The sequence below is a fragment of the Dromaius novaehollandiae genome, chromosome 1 (genome assembly GCF_036370855.1).
Source record: "Dromaius novaehollandiae isolate bDroNov1 chromosome 1, bDroNov1.hap1, whole genome shotgun sequence".
In the NCBI taxonomy this organism is placed as follows: domain Eukaryota; kingdom Metazoa; phylum Chordata; class Aves; order Casuariiformes; family Dromaiidae; genus Dromaius; species Dromaius novaehollandiae.
In genome coordinates this window covers 67756040-67780372 of record NC_088098.1, presented here as the reverse complement: position 1 = coordinate 67780372, position 24333 = coordinate 67756040, and the positions used below count along the sequence as shown (strand labels likewise).

Genomic DNA, 24333 nt, shown 5'->3' with positions numbered 1-24333 from the left:
ATTTTTCATGGGAACATATCAATTTAATTAAAAATTTATGTAGGAAATTTTTGAAATGTTTTGTTTCAAATATACTCTTTTATCATCCTGCAGCATACTGTAGGAGTTAAAACTAATTTTTGGAGGGAGCTGAAATAAAATATATCATAATATTCCTTTTGAGAAAAAAAATATAAATATCGTGTCCTGACTGGAATAAAACTAAACTTTGAAAGAGCAGAATTTTCTTGGGGAATGGAAATTCAGTCACTACTAATTACTTTGTGACATCAAAAAGAACAAAGTTCTGTTTGACAATGATTGTGTTGCCTTCCTTGTGATTGCGATTATCTTAGGATCAAAGTATTATCTGAAAATCAGATTAAAGCACACCTTTAGGTAATGTATGAAATGACAAGGATGTTTTCTCCATCCTGTGTTGATGAAGAATTTCATGTTGATGTTGTTCTCTACTTCTTAATATGAATGCATTGTTGTTTTGATTTTTTCTCTGTAAAAGACTTGATGTTTAAACAAAATACTAAATCATGACAGAAATATTTGTTCAAAGACAATGAATCAAAACTCTTCAGTACAGTCATCTGGACATTTTATCTTCTGCTGACCTAGCTAAGATAATGTGAATTATAACAGCATTTCCAGCCATGGTCATTAATATGCTAGAGATATTATAAAATTAAAACAAAAGTCATCTTCAAAGCTCTCTTGCAGACTTTTTCTCAAAGCTGATGATCTATGAATATTGCTTAGAATTCCTCAAACTCTGATTGCATGATATAATTTCATTTAATGCTATTCAAATGCATCCATTGTGTTTTACAAATTTTAGATGCCTCATTAGAGATTTTAGGATCATTAGAAGTAAAGACGACTCTTTGCCTGAATCATTTCTGGCAAGAAATTCAGTGTGTTTTTCTACCCTTTTGCTATTCTGAGCCCCCAGATTAGAAACACGTTATTCCAATAGCCACAGTGTGATTCAATTGTTGTGAATAGGTCTGCATTTTTACATCTGAAGCAAAAGCAATCTTTCCTCAACTAGCCCTTTATGAAAATCAACTAATATAAAAGAAAAGCTTCTTTCTATACCTGGGGGATTTGAGGAACCCCAAGCATTGTCCCCATGCCTACACCCAAAAAAGGGTCTTTTAGCCTTATTTAAATCAAAATCATTTCATTGCTTTGCTCATTACAATGAAACCACTGCAGATTAAACCTCTCTATCAATTACAAGGAGCTGAACAACCTTTAGCATCAAACAGAATGACAAAAAGCTACACCATAATGAGTAATGGCTAAGGCCAATTGCTATTTAATTATGTAGATGACTTAACATCCTTTCATTGATGTTATCTGTATGTTTCAGGATAAAAGTTATCATGCTTTGCTTTCTACAGCTCTTACAGTATGTGATAGCAAAAGTAAAAAGGAACTCTTTGTCAAACAGAAGCAGCTATAACTAGCAAAATACATCAGCCCAGCAATACAAGTCACACTTCACCATGCACCTACAATACATAGAGGCTTGAACATATCATGGCAAAAAGAAATTTATGCATGACAGCTTACAGTGGGGAGGAAGCTTGAGAGAGAGACCGACAACTGCAGCAGTAAGAGCCTATGTCATGACCAGTTACCATGAAGATGTCTGGTCCTTGAATTTTATAAGTGGGAGATAAAAAGGCCAGTGAAGTTAGTCATAGCATGAGAGATATTTTAGATGGGAAAGACCTATTAGGTCATCTGTCCATCCCCCTTCCTAGACAGGATTATACTTTGCAGTATCTTCTCAAAAAGATTGCACAGAACAATTTCACATGAGCAGAGGAATGGAGTAAAGGACATAATAGATCTTTTCCATCTCTAACTTCTGCAAGTCAAGAGGTCCAGTCTGTAGCCAGTGTGAGGTGGCTGTGGCCACAAATTTTGCAACTATTTATGAAAGGAAACTTGGAGGAAAATTGTACCCTCAGATCAAATCATGCAAGTGTATGCAAACTAGATTGCACAATGTTAGTGAGCACAGAAATTACCCCATAAAGCACATTTTCAGTTCAGTCATAACCAGTGACCCCATTTCAGTGGGCATAGCACTGCATTCATGATGACTTGCATATGTATCTCATATCATTTAGATAGATTTAACACTTATTTGAAAGAGCATATGGATTAAATTCTTTCCACAAAAAAAAACAAAAAACAAAAAACAAAAAAAAAGGAATCTTTCACCCATAATTATTTAAGCTTCCAGTCTGAGGTTGTAAAAACTGAAGTTATTATAGAAAACGTTCCCTTGGATATTTATAGTGTGGGGATGAGAATGTTTGTTTCATGATTAGCAATTTTCTGGAATTAAATGGAAATAGCAGCACCTGAAAGAATGTAAGAGATGTTAGAATGCTCTAATGCTAGAATAAGAAGTGTAAGACATCTTTTCCATATACATCCTAAGTGACAATTTCAACATATGGAGAAAAAAGTAAATAATAATTATTTGTAATCCTTATCACAAGCATAAAGGAGGAAGTAATACTCTTGAAAAGATAACAATTAAAAGCCTTCCTCCAGGAAACCTTAACATGTGTTTAAAGCCAAGCATGTGGGGAATCCCACTAATTAAATCTAACCATAAATATATTCATTTGCAGAATTTGGATCTAAAAATATTAAACAGAACAAAAAATAAAATGGAGAAGGTATTGGCTGGACAGATTTTGAAATAAATAACATTTGCCAAGAAAAGGTTTTGCAGAAATCAAAAATGTAAATCCATCTCCAACTGGTGTTCATTCTCACCATTAGGTAATTTTTGTGGTCATTATGCTATAATCAGATATAAAGGAGGAACAGAAGCATTTCAAAATAGCACAAAAGATACATGCATATTTTTGAATACAGAGATCAGTAATGGTGAAAAGCAGAGGCTGAAATGAAAATGGAAAATGTCAGAAGATCAGAAATTGTAACTAATATGTCATAATGGCATATATATACAGTGTATGAACCTATAAAAATATGTATGTTGTCTGAATGCGGACACATACACCTTTTCAAAGCTCTTAAAGATATCTTGATTTCTTTCTTATTCTGTTGTCCTTTAAGTCTTTGTTAAATTTATATGCTGTAGATTAGAGCTTTTTATAGTTGCTAGATTCAGCAGATTTTCTTTTTCAATAATACTTTTGATTTTGTATCTAATCCTATGGCAGCCTTTGAGTCTTGATTACAAATGCACAATCAATGTCATTGGAGTAGCTCAGCACTGATCTATCTGAGGGACTAGAATCCTTTCTTAATTAGCACTTACCAAAGAGCAGCCAAGACGCTCTCTTCTCTTTTGATGATGGGGATCTGATCTTGCTGAAACTGTATATAGAGCTTTATTTCTTACAGAGATAAATCTCTACAGAGAACCTTTCTCATCTGTCCTCTATAAACTTCAAAGCTCTATACCTTTACAGTGAAGAACACCCGAGTAGGTCTACTTTTATGAAATAGTTACATATAGTAAAAATATTTAAGACATCAGTTGAGAAACAAATAGGCAGTGGGTCTAGGAAAGGTCCTGTAATGTCTAAAGAAATTTACATCACTCTCAATCCACTTTTTCTCTGAAAAAAAAAGGAATCTAATTTTGAAAATCACTCTTCTAACATGAAGAAATTTTGACAAGAGGAGAGGAAAACACTTCAAACCAGCTTACCAGCTTTAAAAATAAGGACAAGAGGTAGGAATGCTTAAAAGAAGTAGTTGTCTTAGCCGTGGGGCACAGCCCTATGAGGAAACTAAACCAGACTCTAAAGCATATCAAATCACATGTCTGTTGAAATACCAAACCATGCATAATTTTCCCCTGTCAGTTAGCCAAGCCTACAATCTGCAGAAATCAGTTTCAAAAACAATATGCGAGAAAGAAACATATCTGCTATCTTATCTAAGGTTGGTCCTTCTGTTGCTAATGGCCAAGGAGATGCATGCTTTGATAACCATCGCAGTTCCCCGAAAGCCTGAACGTCTACTCAGCCTTCATATAGAGACCGCTGAGCACGCATTTGCCACTACTAATTTTTTTGCAGCTGTTTGCTTGAGTCAGATTGGAATATCCTGCATGTGTTGCAAGGAAAGAGTTTGTGTCGCTTTATTCCAGCACCACTGGGGGAAGAAACACTGTCCATTGAAGAGGGATCTACTGTCAGATAGTGATTTTATTGGTGACTTTGGTCAAGACACTAGATATTTCTCTACCTGTGTTGCTGTCTCTCCCTTCCCACCTGGCCAGTTTTGTTTGTTTAGATTCTACACTCTTCCAAACCTGGATTATTTCTCGACAGGTATTTGTATCATGTATAGTAAAATGTTTCATCCTTTCCACTGGGGCTTACAGATGTTGCTGTAACACCAATAGTATTTAGTTTGCTATCACAGAAAGAGAGGCAAGGGCTCTGCTATGCCAAGTGTTGTGCCCAAACAGAGGAAAAAAGTCTATATCTGCTAACCTGTCTGTTCTAACAACCTCTGGTACCACCTCAATTTCGTAGTACTTTTTTTTTTTTTTTAGTGACATCAAATACTCTTTGAGCATGCATGTGAATGTAAACACAAACAAGTTTAAGAGTTCCATATTAAAAATACCTAGTTCTTTGTACCATTCTAAAAGTCATGCAAAAGTGTGAAATTTTCTGTTCTCTCAGATACTCTTGCTCATAACCAGCAGTAGCTACAAAACGAAAAGTTAAGAGGTTTTCTTAAGGAGCATATAGAAATAGTCATTCATAGAGATTTCATTCAGGTAATTTCACAGAACATTTTACAAAGGTCAGTATCACAAAGTTCACAACCAGGGTCTATGAAATGGAGGATATAAGCAGAATAGAGTGTGGGTATTTTTGGCCTTGTTCTGATAGAGTTTTCATAACTTAAAAGTCACAAGTATGTACTGAGATAGGAAAGACATACAGCTTCTTAAGAAACATGCCAAGTACTTTTTACTTCATACCCTTTTGAAAGCACATGTGGATTTTCAGACCAACTTGCTCTGATCAACTTGCAGCCTTTAGCCAACCCTGCATTTATAACTAGGACCCTCATTGTCCTCATGCAAAATTTCCAGCAATGCTATTTCAGCACCAGTAAATGATCTTCTCCATATTCAAATATTGCTGTAGTACTAGGGTAACCATTTAGCAATAAAAATCCTTTCTGTAAAGGGAAAGTTCCATTCCTTTTTTGTATATTGTGGAATCTAAGCAAATCAGTCAGTTTCCCTGCACGTCAGCAGAAATCTAAAGAAAGCAGCAATATTTTTGCCAATGAAAGCCAATCACAACGACCATTTCATTTTAAAATAGATGAAGAACAGAATAGATGTCATTTTCAAAAGATGAAGAACAGAAGAACAAAAAGAAATTACATGATCTACCCAATCTCTTAGGTGAACTTTGAGGAAAAGCCAGATTTCATAAATTCTCAGCCAATGCTGAGATCATGCATCCTTCTAATGAGTCTCCATGGCTTCACCATATTGTTTTCTTCCTGTATTGTCATCTTTTCTCTCTAAAATATGCAAGACACAAGCTTTGTTAACTTGAGCGGGTAGAAGGAAGAGGGAGGGTAGCGTGCCATTTGGCCTATTGTGCTTTAAAATGTGTTTCTGATCCATGAAGCAGAAAAAAGAAAAGTAAGTGGATGAGGATGTTGAAAAATGAAGAGTCGTTAATGCCTTTTGAGATACTTGATGTCACAGCCCTGTGTCTTGCTCAACAGTATAATAATGTATTGGCAGGCAATGCCCAGGCATGCTTGGTTTCTCAGAAGTGTGTTGTGTAAGGATTTCCATGCTTCTCTCTCACACTCATACAAGCAAAGCCCTCATCCACTAGAGGCATGCCTCGCCTGCACAGACTACTGTAAAATATCATGTTCAGCTCATTCTTTTTAATTACTTTTTCTCCAGAAGATTTCTACAACTACAGGCTATCTTAATCCTAATAAAGTGAACATTTAATAAATATTACTCGTGCAATCCTTAAAGGCACTGTTGAATTCTCATATATAATCGCTTTATTTTAAGCTTTGGGATGTAGATGATAAAGTGAACAGAGGCGACTCAGAGTAAGGGCAACACATTGCCACCTTTCCTACTCTAGAAAGACACTCTTCTGCAGTGCTTAAAATGTAGAGAAAAGTCTAGTGATTGATTAGCTAGTTAAGTGATAAGGAGGTATATCAGGCAGGGATTCAGAAAAAGTACAGATGATAAGGATAATCAAGTATCCTTGATCTGAAAAAAATTGCAGTGCTTTCTAATCATTTAAATTATATTTTTAAGTGAGAAAAATCTACTGCACTGAGTCTCTAATTTTCTACACTGCCTTTTTTCTTTTTTCTTTTCTTTTCTTTTTTTTTTTTTTTTGTACTAAAGACAAAAACTATAAGAATTGCATCTATTTTTTTCCAATGGTGTAATCTAATTACTGGATCATCAGACTTTTATTTGTCCATATAACATTTATATTCTTTGATCTCTTACTGGCATATTATAATACTAATAATTATCTCCTTCTCCTGTTTTCTATAATGCTTTGTGGCATTCTATTATGTTTTACATTATTAACAATGTTATATTTATAATACAAGCCTGCCAAACCAGGTTTTGGAAGTTGTACTGTATCAGGTAGGATATTAGGCTTCAAATTAATGATCTTTATAGGTCACAGGCACACTAAGGATACTCATAAAATATTTTCATTGTGATTTTCAGAACCTTGTACAATTATATTAATATTTCAGATATTTTATGTGTTTTATGTTCAAAGGGGAGGGATCTTCATGATCAGATGACAACTCTCCATTTTCTCATTATTCGGCCTCCTTTATCATAAAAGCCTGTGCTGTGGTGATTCCACTTTCAGGTAAGGAGAACTTGCAACACATTACAATAAAGCCTCAGAAGTTTTATTCCTAAATTGGTTAGAGTAGTTGCTGCAAATTCATGAGCTTTTGTTATTGGAATATCTTCAGCTCAAGTTTCAAACCTTTTTTTCTCCTTCACTTTATTGTGGTAAGAACTGAAAGACCCACTAATCCTACTTTTCTGGTTTCTTCTTTTTTTTTGATCAGTTATTAACCTACAAGAGGCCTTTCTTTCTTAATCCATGAAAGTTTGTGGAAATTTTAGTCCTTTGGTGAAGGGAAACATGAGGAAAATTTTCTGACACCTTAACACAGCTTCTCTGGTACCAATTTGTCAGGTAGGCAGCTGTAGTTTTCTGGATCATAATTATGAAGTACTTTAGTTATAACTATTTATATACTATCCCAATTTAAAAAAATAAACTTTACAAGAAGTCTTAATTTTCTCAACTAAAATGATTGTTTTAACTTTGCATCCTCACCACTTTCCCGCCCTCCTTTTTTTTATCCTTCCCTTTAAACAATCATTACTTTTTAGTGCTTTTTCCAGGAAAGCTAGACTGCTATGGAAAGGTTTCCCAAGTGCTTTAGCATTTATCTTATACAAATTATGCAGTCTCCAGAAGGTAGCCAATCACCAAAGAGTGAACTATCTCTGAGGACAAAGTCCAGATCTAATACAGTCTAATCACCAATCATGATTATTTTATGAAGACAGATAAGTAGCTTAGGTTGTTACATTTTTCCCAAGGTTGCCAGTATTTTAATACATAACCCAATTGCTAGATGACAGTGAAAGTGATAGGAACCTACATACAGAAATAAAAGAGTGTTTTGAGACTAGGTTTCTTGGAAATAAAAATAAAGCTTAGACAGTCATTGTTTTTTCTTGCATGGAAGTGCACCAGGACAAAAGCCACATGTGCTGTTTCACAGGATAACTGTCCTGTCTGAGGGTCCAGGAATCTTAAATCTCCCACAGCTCTCCTCCCTCTATAGTCTATAAATAGTCTATAAATCCAGTTAGCTCTATTGGTATCAATTTGACTTGCATCTAACTAGCTGATCTATCTAAACCAGAACTGCTATTACCTGGTCCACATCTGTGATATCATCTCTGCTTTGTTGACCTGTTGGATGCCAGGGTCATCCCTGCTTTGCTTTAATTCCCAAGGACCTGCTTGAATTGGCTTATCTCTTTCCTCTCTGGGGGCACAAAGCGTTCTAACCCTTTAAGAGGGGCTCTGGGGGACATAACATAAAGGGGTTCTGGATATAACTAAAGGCCACTATACTTGTTTCAGAGAATAATGTTTATGTATAAAAAAGAAGTGACATTTAAGTAATAACAGCTAGAGACTGGGGAGGGATTTAAGAGAGTAGCAAAAGTAGAAAGTAAGGTATTACAGAGAAGATCAGATGGCTGAAATTTATCCCTTACTTTTAAACATACTTTTCCCCAATACCTGATTCAGCATGGAATTGAACTCAGTAGGATTTAAACAAGTTAGGCAAATATTTGTGTGCCTTGCTTGAAAAGGAATAGTTTGCTGAATGACACTTTATTGAATCAAATATTCTACTCCAATGAAAACCTATCCACAATCAACTACAAACTACAGTCATGTGTTTTGTTTATTTATTTTTTCCAAAGGTCATGCATTTGTATCCTGAACATCTCTCATCTCCTATTTATTATACTATTTCAAGGTTGGTTAATCTTTACAGTATTGAATTATGTAAGTTTCTAAAGTACAATTTTCCTGTTTCCATTCTTTTAGTAGAAAATTACTACATGTTTAAAAGGTTATGAAAATTAATTATACCCATATTTACTCACATCTGTGCCATTAGAAACTCTGCTCAAGAGAAGAAAGGTATCCAGATGTCTTCTATTTGTGTTATAAAAATTTAATATTCAGTTTCAGGGCAAAACTGCCTTTTTTTCTCCAATAGTTAAAAGAATGTGCTTATATACAGATAGATGCAGATACAGATATCTTTGGATTACATCTACAGGCCACAATGATGTAATTAAGTTCAATATGTGTAAAAAACTGCAAAAATTTGTCCAAGTGCCTAGAAACTGCAGACAAGCCTGCAGCCTCCTTGCACCTAAAGTGTTACAAAACATAGTAAGAGGTATTCTGCTCTCCACTGAGGTTCTTTCTTAAGCATGAATATTTGGGTTTGTGATGTCTCATTTTAGAGATGAAAGCTTGAGCAACAAAATGCTTGTCCAAGGCCAAATCACTGATAGAGATGCTGAGTGCCAGAGACGTACATTTGGCAGGCTTTGATACAACCATCTTCACTATACATATTCTCTTGCATAGTCACACTGTCTAAAGACAGCACAGCCAAATCTAAAGGATTTTTTCTTACATTTTGTAAAACCCTTTGTGATCCATCAGCATAATGGATCTAAATGATTGTAAGGTACCTTGCGTATTATCTCATTTCTTCCAGTAGCAACTTGAATGCCTGTAGAAACCTAAACCTTACATTTTCCTTCAAAATTAGCTACTGATATTCACTATAACAGTACTGACCTTCAAAAGGAACTTTTATTTTTGATCTAGGAATTGATTTTCTTAAAGTTTTTATTGCATTCTCATTGGAATAAGTTAAGATTTAATGCCAAATAATACCTTCAAACCTAATCTTTTTCTTCCATCTTGAATTTTAGGTCTTTTCTATAATCAGACAATCCTTTTGTTCCTGTGGACTGTGGCATGTGCTCTATTATTGTAAGGTATTTTATAATCTTTTGTCACTGAGCAATAAAGTGTTTTACTTTATTTATCCTTAACAATAAACATGATTTTTCTGGTGTGTCTTCACATTCGCATTGAGATTGATATAGGCATTGCTAATTTATTGTGCATAGCATTATGGTACATAAAATTTGCAATTTAATATAAGTATTTGGTATAGGTGCTATTACATTTGCAGAAAGTTGTAAATGTCTCCAGCATTTGTTAAGTTTTATGACTAATCCTCATTCCAAGTGGTCCCATTGGACAGATGTGGTGTTTTTCTTCCATACATATCCTTCTTCTAGGCTCAAACACCCCCTTTCTGATGAGAGTCATTTAAGAAGAATAAAATTTGCAGGAGTGGCTCATTGCCTTGGCCAAAGCTTACACTGCAGTCACTGCAATATACTATAGGCAAACTCAAACTAGCCCTGTAAATAACTAGCTGGTGCACTGGTAACTGCAGAGCCAAAAGGGTATGGCTTCAGTGCCAGGTTGCAACTCTTACCTGCCAGGCTGAGTCACGGTACAGTGGTCAAGCCAGGTTATGCTACAGCCGGTTCCCCAGAAAGCCACCTGAAAGTAGACAGCACTGGTATATGACCTCTACAGAAACAACACACCACAAACCTGCATCTCCATAGCAGTCGGGGCAGGAACACAGGTCCTCTCAATTTAACTGACCATATTCTAGGTCAGTGGTGTCCAAAATATTACATCAGGTGGGCAACAGAACAGTTTCATGCCCAGCTATTCCTCTTATGATCTCACCAAAATTCATGAACTACCCATCTCACAGTTGGTATTTGTCTAGCCCCATAATCTAACATTCAGAGAAAACACTGATTGCATGATCCAATATGCATGCATGTGGCAGTGACATGAGCTAGCTTGTCCCTTATGAGAAAGGGGTGCTATCATTTTGGTTGCAGGATAGATTTACATCTGGACAAGGAGAGAGAAGCCAGGAGAGGTCTGTGGCCTCCAGAACTGTGGTCCGTAGTTCAGATGTGAAGGACTATTAGGAAAGAGAGCAGTAAGCCAGATGAATTTATCTGGAGAACATTTGCAAAGGTGAGGGGGAGTTATGCCATGGCCTTTAGTGCAGGTGATATAACCACCTATGTGCTCCAGGTTGCCCATGGGGTTGGTTGAGCTCTCTGGTGTTGGCTCTTCACTTATTACTAGCTTTCTGTTCAGTTAACAGAATCGTAAGTATGCCAGCGGCATAGGGTGTGGTGACAAGGACGCCAAAGTCGGATTTATGAGAAGAGGTGCTAAAGCTGTGCTGGTGTGAAGTTCACAGTTGATGCCACCTGCATATGCCACCGCTTGGCTTCCACGGAAACAGCTGCATGTGCCACAGCCACACACAAGCTATTTCTCACCTGGCCCCAAAAACTAACTGCTTGGTCTTTTGTTTGACAAAGTGACCTGGGCTTCAGTCCCCTGAAACTCCAGGCACTTCCCGGAACAAAGCACATAGCCACTGCTCAAGACTGTGGCTCCAGGTGTGCTCAACCAGGTCTACCAGGACTCATGCCAGCCATGGAGGGAGGGAAGGAGGGTTCCTTGGGGGGTGCCCAAGTTGTGAGCTCTCTTGGAGGCTCAGCTGGAGACAACCACAACCTCAGAGGACTAGGGACTGCATTTCCACACTGAAAACACTGACTATTGAAACAACGATTTCTGTGGTTCCCCTGTAAATTAAGAGCTTAGATGTGCAGATCAGCGATAGTCTTTCCACCCCTTGAAAAAGCTTTCGAACAGGGTGTGTTCAGTGAGATTACAGCCACTGATTCGGGCAGCCTATGCATTTTAGATAGATGGAAACTCACCTAGAAGCACTATCACTGCTGTCAGTCTCAGCAGATATTGAGGCAGGTAGCTAGAATCTAAGTTTCAAGGCAAACTGAACATGGTTCATCATGCAGCAAATTCTGTATTTTCACCTAAGTAGGGAAAAGAAACACATCCATGTAAAAGAAATCAGGGACACCTAACTCAACAATGTGCTTACTTTTATTTCACTTATGCTGTCCTAAAGGTTCCTTGTTTCTAAGTGCTTAATATCTGCAACTCTCGCTAATTTTAATGGAACAGAAAGACACTGACCTCCATGTGAGAACACAAAAGTCTTGTTAATAATGCTGCTTTTCAGAACTAGGCTACAATACTTAATTTACCGGATTTCATGAGCAATCTCTAAAATATAATGTTAGAAGACTTCTTTCATATGCTTGTCATGTTAGCAAAGTCACTGATATTGTTCATGGGAATATTTTTCCTTGTTACATTCCTGTTTTTAAAGATTGAACATACATGTAGCTGTATCACTACAGAATTCTCAGTGTCATATTCTTATCTCATCTCAACTGTACTTAGTCTTGGAAAACAGGCTTGGCAGAAGAAAAACAACAATGTATAAGCATTTTCTGTCGAAGTGTGTGTTCTGTAGGATAACCACAGAGGGAATTTAATCTCTTGAAGTTTAACTTTCTAAAACCTACTGTGAGTACAGCCTGGATAAGAGACTTGTCATTTTACTAATGAAGAGTGACCAGTTGTCACCCCCACATGGGGAAAAAAATTGTGACACATTAGCAGTGAAGGACCATGAGACAAACCAAATGTAAATACTGATGGTTTAAAGAGATAATTAAAGCTCTTGAGACTGCAATTATGACAAGGCAGCATGACAAGGCATGTGTATGTCGACAGAATATATTTATATTGACAGAATCTGTCCAAGAAATCCTTTTTATACAATATATCTGTCTGTCACATCTTTGGACGGCACATGCATTTATTGACTTTGTGTTAGTATAGATCTTGAAATTTGTCCCTTTGCCTTATTACTCAATGAGACTTGGTTAAATATATTGTGTCTTCAAACACTAGGCTTCCTGAAGCTATTTTTTCAAATGTTTGAATTTGCTGTGTACATTACTAAAAGTGGTATTTCTATTACACCACATATATTATACATATTACGTTAGCATCTCTCACAGGTCCCTGGTTAAGCTGAGTAAATATGTATGCACAGTATGGATATTTGGACTCCATATGTCCTAAGAATACAGGGTACTGTCAAAATTAGTTCTGGTCTGTGCATAGTAATTAAATTTCTAAAGCACTTACAAATACATAAGATAAAATTAAAGTTATCCTAGCTAAGAAACTTTGCACCAGTACCTTTCTTCTCCTTGCCAGGACGATGTGACTTTTTTCTTTGTTGTAAGCCTCCCAATCCATTCCAGCAATGAAGGACTCGAGCCTTGAGAAGACAAGAGCAGTGTGCCATAGCAGAAAGTGTCTCGGCTCTCGCATTACCTAGCTGGAGGCGCTGGACTCTGCCTGAACTCTGAAGACATCTGTTAAGGACAGACAGACAGAAAGAACCTGAAAAACAAAACTACCCTCATCAAGTGCTTCTTTTCTGAGAATAAATGCAGGGTTTTCTGTTACAGATGCACCAGGCTAAGAAACATTGCACACCAATTAGTCTATAGTACAACTGGGTCCTGTTTTTGTGAGCCAAATAGATTCTGCTAACATTTTCGATATATACTGACACATGAAAAGCACTATACTGATGTAATTAATTTATGCATACATAAAAGAAAGATTATATCCAGAATTTGCATACACAGATTTATTCACCCACATTTTGCATACTGAAGAAATAAGGACAAAGTATTGCCAAGCTGGGATGCTGAGTAAATAAATGTTTCAAACTGGCTGATAACATTCTCTAGCTGATACAAAAATGAGTAAGAGAGAATTTCACTAATTTCTTTAGCTAGGATCTAGTACTCTTAGTTGATTAACTTTATTACTTTTAAGATTTGATTTCATTATAACAACAATAAATATATAAATATACACCCCAGATTATCCACCAAAACATATCAAGAAAAACCCTATCTTCCATTAAAGTTGGAAATCGAAGACTTGGGCATTCTAATCCTTTAAAAATATGTTATTAGATTTACAATACAGATTGAAGTATAAGCAAGTTGCCAGGAAAGCTTGTTAACAGAGAGAGAAAGATTCCTCCAAAATATCCTTAGCATCTCCTTCAATACATCTCACGATCTCCAGAATTCAGCAGATTGGATTCAGAAGAAAATCAGCTTTCACTTAATGAATAATGCATTTTAAACACTCATGGCTTGATAAAAGAGAACTAAAAGCATGACTTCTTGTTTCAAAAAGAAACCAGCAAATGAATAAGAAGTTTGAAACTTTCATTATTTTGTCTTTGTTTTAACAAAAACCTCTTTATTGTGGGTGGCCTGGCTTATGATTTTTGAAAGGTTAGAGGTAGAATCACAGAGATTTTGTGATAAATTTGGAAGTCTTTTTAAAAGACCCATTTCCTACCATCCATAATTGTGTTAGACCCCTAGTTCACTGACATTTGGGTGGCCATTTTAGGAATGATGTAAATCATCTATTGTTTTTAATAAAATCATGGTTGTAGAACTCTTACCTAAAGTCGCTATTGACTCTGCTCTTACAAGATGCTATGAAAGGGTTGATGCAAGGCTTTGTAACAGGGAGAAGCTACAAATATAATCCTGCTCATAACTGTGCAAGTAATCTGCCCTTCTGAGAGCAACAGGAACTTGGAGGAGAGGAGAGTTTCTGTTGGCTCTTGAAAATTCATGGCCAAAATCACAGTTCATCAAAATATTTATCTTCAGAACATATAATGAGAGAGAAGAAAAAGGGGAATACGAGAAGAACAAGAAACCTGGCAAATGCATGAATGCACAAAAGCAAGGAGACATAGGGAAATTGGGGTGGATGTAGACAGGGGAATGAAAAGGAAGTCCAAGCAACAACATGAACTTGGAGGACAGAAGGTAGCGGGAAAACCAAGGCACACTACCCAGCTGCTTTGCATTGCTCTGCCAATGCGAAGCATCTGTAAATGCAGCTTAACTAACTGGCTTATTCTCTCTGCCTGCTTCACAGAGCTCCAGGCTGCTAAGGTACACACACAAGTATGTCCATAAATAATTAAATGATTAACACAAAGAAAACCGAAGTTTGATATTTTTCTTCTTCAATTCACTATGACATAGCACAGGGCAAAATTTTCCTAAAGTTACCTGTGGAGACATCATTCATGGAAAAACTGAATTAAAAAAATAAAACAAATAACCTCAACTCTGTCCTGTAGTTATACAAAGAGAGAAGAACCTATCTTTTAAAAAAGTGACTACAGCATGATGATAAGCATATTGTGTGAAGCCAGGAAGGGCAGGTAGGGGGATGGATGACTGTTTTCCTGGAATTCTGCCAAAGAGGAAAAAAAAATCCAAATTTTCTCCCTTTTTTCCCAAATGCCAGCTCCACAAACTCCTCCTCTGACATCTGAGAGGCATGGTTCTTGCTCAAACCTCTATCTATGCTAAAATTTTATATGCTGTCAGAAAAAGTCTCCTTCCTCAATGAAATGTAAATAGTAATCTCCTCACTGAAAAGTGCTTTGAGGCAGAGTGTTCATCCACAATTAGAATTTAATGATTCTGAAGAAACTGCATAAAGCCTCCTCCAGTGCTCCTCCTCTTTAGCCTTTGGAGAGCTAGGAAAAGCAAAGTAGCACAGACTTATTTTTCATTGAATTCTGAAGAGCTGACTTTGATAAATGCAGTAGAGCAGATCTGTTGTACCAGAAGATGCCTTTCCAGAGTCACTTATCCAAGGAGAGCTATCTTAAAAAAAAAAAAAAAAATCTCAATTTATTGCTACCGTTTGCCAAAGCAGTCCAACTAACAAACTGGGAAAGCCTAAATCATGCATGAAAACTTTTAAGAAAGAATTGTAATGAGCCTGAATGGGCCCCTGCTGAACTGCACATGTGTTTGCTGAATTGTTTTTCCTGAACATCCTCTGCTTACTTAGTGCTTCATGAGTCAGAGGATCTCTTCTTCATGCAAAAGACAGGAATATCTCAGTCTAGGGATAAGAAAGGATATATGTCTATAAAAAAGGATGGCTTGCAAAATGAGTATGTCTTAATCCCTGCCTTCAGGCTAGGAACTGCATGCACCGAAGTCAACAGCAGCTGCTGTCCAGCAGCAAGGCATGGTGCTGATTATCCTTGCTCAGAAAGACTAAGTCTTCTGTACTTTTCCGCTGGCAGCTCATTACCTCTTCTCGCTGACCTCTGCAGCTGAGACAGAGTTAACAATAGCAGTGAGACTATCTGCTAAAATGATTGCAATCACAAACTCAACTTGCTAAGGTTAAACAGCTAGCCAGCAATCAGATATAGTAAGGTGAAGCCTTCAAAGAAGAGCACTGCTAAAAAGCTCTACTAGATTCGTTGATTCCTCCTCATTCAGTAGTATAGGCCTGAAACTTGATACTGGTGCTTGCAGTTAAACTAAAAAGTTCACCTTTCCAGTTATACTTTAACTGTGTTGATATTAGGACTTGCCAGAGAAAGAGGAGTCAATAATTATTTTTGTGAATTTCCCAACTCTTTTCATTTTTCTTTGGATTATTCCAAACAGTATATTATACTATAATACCCATCAGAGAAACCTGGAGCATCCCAGGATATTGAACTGTGGGGAGACAGGAAGACAAGACTTAAGAAAGAACTTACAAAAGCCTCTTCTGTAACAATGAATGCATTTCCAATAAAAACAAAATTTCCTTAATGATGCATATCCACATCCTGTAGTTCTCTGGGAGATCTCAGATAAGTAAAATCTTGAGACAGATAACACGTTTGAAAGGTGAGTTCTGCAGTTCTCTTTAAAGATCTGATCTAGTCATACAATACTTTTTTTTTCTTTTAAAATATCTCAATTTTGTTAAAATATCTGAATTGCATTTTTATATTTTCAACAAAAGCATGATTTTTTCAGAAATATTTTGTTTCTTAAAAAGAGAATGAATTCTGACACGATTTTTAAAAATGAAGAAGCCTTAAAAGTTTTTGTTTATTTTTAATGATACTTTTCATCAAATACAAATTCTCATGGACAGTCTTCAAGTCTTTCTTCTGTATAAAATCTTTAAAAGATGCATTGGAATGGTTGATATCCACCTACTTGGGCTGCACTTCAGATATGCAATTCCAGTTAAGTCAGAAGCTGCACTTTGCTTCATCTCAGCTTTACTCATTGCATCTGGCTAAGGTCTAAAAACATGGACATAAAGCTTTGCAGTTTGCATTTGGTGTTCTGCAGTGATTTTTTTTTTCCTTCTCCCTCACTTCCATTGCAAATGTTTCTAAAATACTAAAATCAGCCAGCATTTTTGCAAGCTCAAACAGACATCTGAAAATCTAGGCCTGTTTTTGTTTTTGTTTTTTTCTTCTACATGTCTCATCAGCAACCATCATGGTCTCGTATTGGAATTCTAATTAATTATCTTTATAGAGAGAATTTTTTTTAAGTATTGGTCAGTATATAACTATAGTATGAACCAAAGCACTTGCACAAAACAAATACATGCAATGTATCTCTGTTTTGAACAGTATTATTGGAAATGATTGGAAGCGGCATCAGATGTTTTGAGAGCTCTCTCGTAACATCTGTCCCTGGAAAAATTTACACTATAGTCTGGAAAATACAAAGCACAGATCGGGTCAACAGCAGACAATCTGGATGAACAACATGTTTGTTTTTATTGTTTGACTGGTCTTTTGAAAAGGTGCTTGTGAGAGATCTTCTTGCTTTTGACTAAACTGAAAATATAGCAAGAATATATATACCTGGGCCACTTGATCTGGTTCCAAGACAAACATTTTAGAAGGTTCAATAAGCCTTCTAGGGCAGGAATACATTTCAGTATTTACTGGTTGCTGCTACCCAGTGTGAAGTAGTGCTTCTCAGAGGTGCCAGAGTTTTAGCTATGCAATAAATCTAAACAGTGCTTTCTTATGTCTGTACTTGCTCTCAATCCATGTGTGCATGAGCAAGATTTGAAGGGAATCTGAATACTGAATATCATGGATTTTATGCTGTTCTTTAGAAGAATCTCATTATCTTCACAACCAATAACGTATAAAAGGAGTTGATACGCTCAACATATTGTGGCCAAGATGAAAATTAGCATTTCAGATGGCTGGAGCTATTGTATTCTTAAGTATGCCTGTTTAACCCATCATTCAAGCAAGGAAAATAGAACAGATGAAGGGCTTCAGCAATTTTTTTTTGTTGGAGTCTATTCCAAAGATGGTGTCTGCTGTAACTAAGATCTGGATGTCCCTTTAGCCAGTGTAGTAACAGTGCTTTGAGAAGCCACAATGCCATCCTCAGCTGCGACTACGAGATAAGGATGCTGACTAATAAGAACAGTTCTAGGACAAGCACAAATGAGATTACTTTAAGACGACCCTAGGTGTGCCAAAACCTAGGCTGGCTTTTTTGTCTTGAGCTGTCACAGCTGGGAAGGCTTAAGAATGTGTATCACAGAGTTTTAAAAGGAGGTTGCACAACAAGATTTTCAAGGACACAGTGTCAGTGAAATGACACGAGGGTTGGACTTGCAGAAAGAGCCCAAAGAACTAAACCTATTAAAAAACTGGCACATTACAAATTTGCACTCTGTTCAGCAATTTGGCAGATTCCATTTATAACAGATTTCATGTTGGGGATTGAGTCCAAAAATGACTCCTCCCCTAATTATGAACTGCACCCCCCTCCAATTTTTTAGGCAAAAATAAACATACTAAATCAAAGCAAAATAAAATAGAATTCTGTCTTTTGCCTTACAAAGACATGTGAAGGAAAATGAAGGGGTGGGGGGCAAGTGTCCCCATCAGGACGTGTTACCAACTGGAAAACTTAGAGAGAAATTGGAAAGCAGGATTTGAAGCACCAAGCTGGTGAGTCTGAGTATGTCATAAAGGTTAAGCTCAGTCTCCGAAGGGAAGCCAGGCATTCCATGCAAGAGTACTCCTGCTGGTCTATGGCCAGTGAACATTGGCTTCATGTGCTGTGGCAGATGCTCATTTAAACTCCTACCCTAAAAGTTGCTGGAACAAAAGTTATAGCAATAGGTGGGGGAAGATGGGAAGAGTAAAATAGGAAAAAATTAGAAGGATTGGAGACTGAAATAAACTGGCTACCATACAAACGCATTTGAATTGTCAATGAGTAGCTAATGGTTCTTGGTCCCAACTGTCCCTCTGGCTACCATCATTTTATCTTTGGGTCACTATAGTATAATATACATGACAATTATCAACTTTTGCCATAGTTCTTTTATAGCAAATTGAATTGGGATTTTGCAGCTATGGTCCTACTTAACTGAATTGTTACCCTATTACACTGGAAAGTGGAAAAAAAAGATAGGTTGCACTCCCCGTCACTTCATCCTGAAAATAATTTACCTAGAGAAGGTCCGTTGAAGGTGCAGTCATAGAACTGACTGACTTCCTGTGTTGAAAGATTCTTGATTGCCACACCAAGCATATCAGCAAGTGAATTTGGTTTCAGATATATCTATGTAACTATAGATTGATGAGAGTTTCAAAACTAAGTGCACTGAATTTGGAGGGTTCCTTAACGCAGATGAATTTCAGCAACAGCTTAGGTTGAGCTCCAAAAATGTGACACAAATGACAAGCATAATTTTCAAGAGCACCTATGTGAAATGGGAACTTCAGTCCAGGGTTTTTCAGAAATTTTCCATTGAAAATTTTCTGGCTGAATTTTCCTGCACAACAAAGAGTTTTAATTGAAATGAGACTTTTTTGCTGAAAAATATATTCTTAATACTTGTTTCACATTGTATGCCAGATATGCAGCCTGAAATCTAACAAGAAAACAGAATATGAAACATTTGTACTAGGACTCCTTGGAATATCACACAGCATTCTCATTTTGAAATATAGCCATTGGAATATATATATAGTTATATAGTTATATACACACAGTTATATAGTTATATATACAATCATACTATTGTAATATAATGATATAATAAGTATTAGGAATAGTGTTAAAATACAGATTCCATTATTGCATTTTATAATCGTATATATATATATTCTATATATATATAAGTATATTGTCAGTCATCATCGATACTAGATGTAAAACATTACATTTAAATAAATAGATATTGATAAACATATATAATTAAAATAAAAATGTATCCCCCAAAAGTCCTCCGTACCCACTATTTTGTCAGGACTCCGCTGGTCTTATTTTAAAAATGCACTTAGTTGTGCTTGCCTTTCACAAGATTTAATCTGCTACATGCTTACATAACTTTTTTTGTTGAATTGGAAACTGCTTTTGAAAATTTTACCTGAAAAACACAAGACAGTACTACTAACTCTCTAGTCTCCTTCATCGAGAGCTCACAGAGTGTGGTGCTTCATGTAATTTCTTGTTTTCAACACAGTAGTGATTTAAGGAGTTGCTACTTTCCAGTTCATCGTCATGTGGTACCAACAGAAATATCTGTGGGCTGGATTATAGGCTTGAACAACCACACCAGAAATACAATTTTTCTATTAATTCTAGATCATTTCAATGATCTGGTTAACTGCAAAGCACCACAAATATCTGTGCCAGGAGAATGGCATGGGAAGTGAAGGTTGAGGAATGAGAGGCAGGGGAGCTGCAGGAGCATGAGGACCAAGACCTGCTGCCACCAGCAGTGATTGCAGCTGAGAAAAGGTGGATGAAGCCCCACGCTGGACCTCTCGCCCTGTCTGGCTAGCTGGGTGGCTGCAGACCGAAAGACCCTGATCCCTCTTAGTTGTGAAGGAAGCCTGCAATGGAGCTCTCTCCTGGCTACACAGGTGAGTAGATCAAAACGATCTCCAGCTTCATGAGATCAATGTTAGTTTTTCAGTATTGTGATGCCAATTAACTATGGATGTTGTTCATTACTGATCACTTTCGTATGAAATGCCCAGCTACCTGGGGACCACAGGCTGAGTTTAGACAAGCTGTTTGCCATCCTTCCCACTGCTCTATATGAGCCTGGATTAGCTAATCTAGTTAGTTACAGGGTCAAACATCTTAATGGAATGATAGCTTTGTGATAGTTTTATAATGCAAATGAAAAAGCTGTTGATTTTTGAAGCCAAGAACTAACAAGTGCTACTAGGGACTGAGTCAGGTTTGTTGTAATCTTTACTTTGAAGATACACTGGAGTTCTAAAAGGTTAATGAACCACTTGTGGTAGAGCTTTCCTTCACACTTTAACTCTGTTTTATTCTTGATAGAACCATTAACTTCTACACTAACCTTTCTACTTGTTACTATTACACACATTCTGCCCACTAAAGCTTTCTATTGATTTTTGCCAGTGAGCTTTTATAAAATGTAGGTTTAAATACATGGGTTTTGTGGTTCTGTTAGCATTGGGTGGTATACAGACAGACAATGATTAATTCACAGGTTGTAATTTATTTTATATATTTTCCAGTCACTTTGGCAATTGTCCTTAGGTTTTCTTTCTTCAATAATTTGCTCTAATTCTTCCAGGTATCTTTTTAATTGTCATAGTTGCCAGTTAAGAAAAGAGTACATAAAATTTACATGATACAATGAAAGGTAACATCAAAATGCATTGAGTTATTGAAAAATCTTCAACTGATATTCATAAACTTAGGATCTGACAGATAAGGACTGGTGGCCATGATGGCTGAGGACCTACAATTCTTCTTACCTGAAGTCTAGGCATACATTAGAAAATTGTATTTTCCCCTTTTTAGATTTTAATTGCCTAACTCTTCACTTCTTTTATGAGGTTTTCATATTAAGATTCTAAAGAAACATATATCTTTCTGTTAGTAATACAATCTATAGTGAAAGAGTTAGAAAATCTTCAGGAGCAACCCTAATTTTTAGGGAATTTTTGATATATTTTTAACAGCAATTTTTCCTTTTTATTTGCCAGATTTTTTAATATTACCTATACAGCTGACCTTCTTCCCTAACTTCCTTCAGACCATGGCTTTTTTATATTTTATTTCTGCTTGAAATACTGAAGTACTATGGTTGTAAATATTTGGTGAATGAAACGGTTTTTATCCAACATTTTGAGTCAAAGATGACTTTTCTGGCATTACTGTATTTCTGGTTGTATTTCTCAAACACAAAATCATGTGCTAATTAGGGTCAATTCTTCATACAAGCAAACAGAAATTTTCTCTAGCAGAAAAATAAGTGAAGGGATAATAAGATTTTTTTATTATTATCATTTTTTAACCTCACTGTAGGTAGCTACTGAAAGTAGACTCCAGGTAAAGTATAGAAGACTGTCTGGGACTCCTGCGCTTTATAAAATTGCTTGTAGTTGATCGCCACAGGGATTTTACCCTAAGGCAGCTATTGTCAACACCATTGCTTCTACAGTAGATGACAGTAGAACCCTGGCTATTTCCACGTTTGATTAGGACATAACACGCACACCCAGTCCTGGGACCTGATCACATTACTACAAAGAAGATACCTGGAAATGACTTTCCATTTTCAGAATTACTAATAAACGACTTCTTAACACTATGGGTCAAATTTCTATCTAGTGCATTCAGGCCTGGCTCCCTTGATTTGATTGCTCTTTACATTTCAGAAATCATTGTAGCTTTGAATAAGAATTATTTTCAATAAGACATTATTCCAGTCTGGCCAAGAATTAGGCTTCCAAAGATCTGTACTAATAGCTTTCTATTACGTCAGTCAACAGGGTGGCATTCTGTAGGTTTCACTTTGATATTGAGATTCAAATATTTACAACAAAAATATGAATGTCCCATGATTGCAACTGTGCAAATAGCAAGGGATTACACCAACTTTGAAGCTGGATTCTGTGTTTATTCTTTCCATTATTGATTTCCCTGTGAACTCTAATGGCAGAAATTTGGGCAACTTACTTGAATTCATAGACAATAATGTATATTCTTATTGAACAGTATATGCGCTGGAAGAACTATTTACTACTGTAAATAGTCACTGTGCAATAGTATATGTATAAAAATAGCACTTCCCACAAAACCCCCAAATCCCAATACAGATGCTTGGCATTAATACGTTCTTAGTCCTTTGATATGGGCAAATGAGTAATGTGAATGCATTTCTAGGCTGCTCATCTTGTCATGGCTGCACTCAACATAGAAACAGTAATATTGCAAGGATCTCACTGAATTCTTCAAGACTAGTATTGCGTGCATTATTTGTGGTGTCAACGTAGCAAGAGAAAATTAAATGTAAACATTTGCGGTCAATAGTAAAAAAAGTCTAGCATTCAGTAATTTAGGCCATGATCCTTCAGTCAAAAGGTAATAAGAACTTTTTAAAAATCTGATGTTTGTGAGCATTGCCAGAATATGAGAGAGACTGGATAATTGAGTAAAAACATAGCTTAATGTATCCTAATTAAATTACCTGAGCCTTACTTATCTCTTTCTAAAAATTGTCTCAGTATTTTCTCCATTCATTCACTCTATAATAGTAATTTCACTAAATCAAGGATTAAATTTTATGGGAAGAAAATGACCCATCAATCAGCTGGAAAATTTAATTCAAAAATAACACTTTCAATGTGTAAGGGCAGTCCAGGGGCATGAATTTGTCAATAGATAATATTTGCTGGGTAATTGCAAGTAGCAAACACATTCTTAAAAATATGTCATTTACAGGCAAACTACGAACAAGGAAGAGTTAAATCCACTGATTTAATGTATTCATAACGTAACTAGTTATATCTTTCCTAAACCAGTCTAGGTTAGCTCAAATATAAGACCAGTTTACTTAAAGGCTTATGAACAACAGTGTAACTTTTCAACAAATTTGGGCAGAGTCTGAAGCAAAGCACAAAACCACAAGAGCTTAATATGGTGTGATACTTTACAGTGAACATTTCATGCAGCTATATAAATAAAACCACCATCATAGTGAAGACAGTGATTGATGATTCAGTGAAGCATGTTTCCAAGAACTAAGACAACTCCATAGTGGAAAATGGAAATCAATGTAGCATGAACTAGTGAGTTACGAAGTGATGGTTTGCTTAAAAAACAAAACAAAACAAAAGAAATCCCTAACAATTTTGTCTTCTTTGTAAACACTTGAGCAATATAAAATGCAATGTTACAAGCAAAGGTCTGAAAGCACAGATTTCAACTACAGTTCAGAAACACACAGGGCCAAAATTTGATTCTAGGATAATCAACTTTTTGTGCGCAGAAAGCTGCTGCTTTCTATGGAAAAAAAATGCTTTTAAATTAGAAAACAAATACAGTACACATATATCCATCTACATATTTCTATTTTAATATGATGCCACTCACCATTCATTACGCAGGATGTTGAGCACCTCCTGTCCCTATTCTTCTCTATGCAGCCAGTTGTACCTTCCAAGTTCTTTAGAGCTAATGATCCTCTTCCAAGAACAGGCATCATCATGCACCATGGAAGACATGATCCTAAGAAGTCCTATGAACACAAACAGAAAAATATCACATTCAGAAAAAAGTTGGGGTATGATGATCCAGGACTACAATTTTACTAGAGACTATACTGAATTAACTAATTTGATTATTTCCTTTTCCAGCTGAAGGATTTTTTTTGGGGGGGGGGGGGAATATGGAACAAGAGACAATCTTTCTTTAAAAATGCATGGGGAAAATTGTGAACGTAAATACAGGTCACAAATTGTTCAGGGAAT

At 36.3% G+C, this 24333-nt stretch overlaps 1 long non-coding RNA gene across 1 annotated transcript in view; it reads right to left on the bottom strand.

Moving 5' to 3' along the window:
• LOC135328696 (uncharacterized) overlaps window positions 1-24082 on the bottom strand; it is a 32754-nt gene extending 8672 nt beyond the window's left edge. Inside the window, exons 1-4 of the long non-coding RNA XR_010389677.1 lie at window positions 23957-24082; window positions 12867-13045; window positions 11510-11623; window positions 10180-10247 (exon numbers count right to left, since the gene is read on the bottom strand). This is a non-coding gene — a long non-coding RNA (uncharacterized LOC135328696). The remainder of the gene's footprint in view (window positions 1-10179; window positions 10248-11509; window positions 11624-12866; window positions 13046-23956) is intronic.
• Between the last annotated feature and the right edge of the window lie 251 nt (window positions 24083-24333).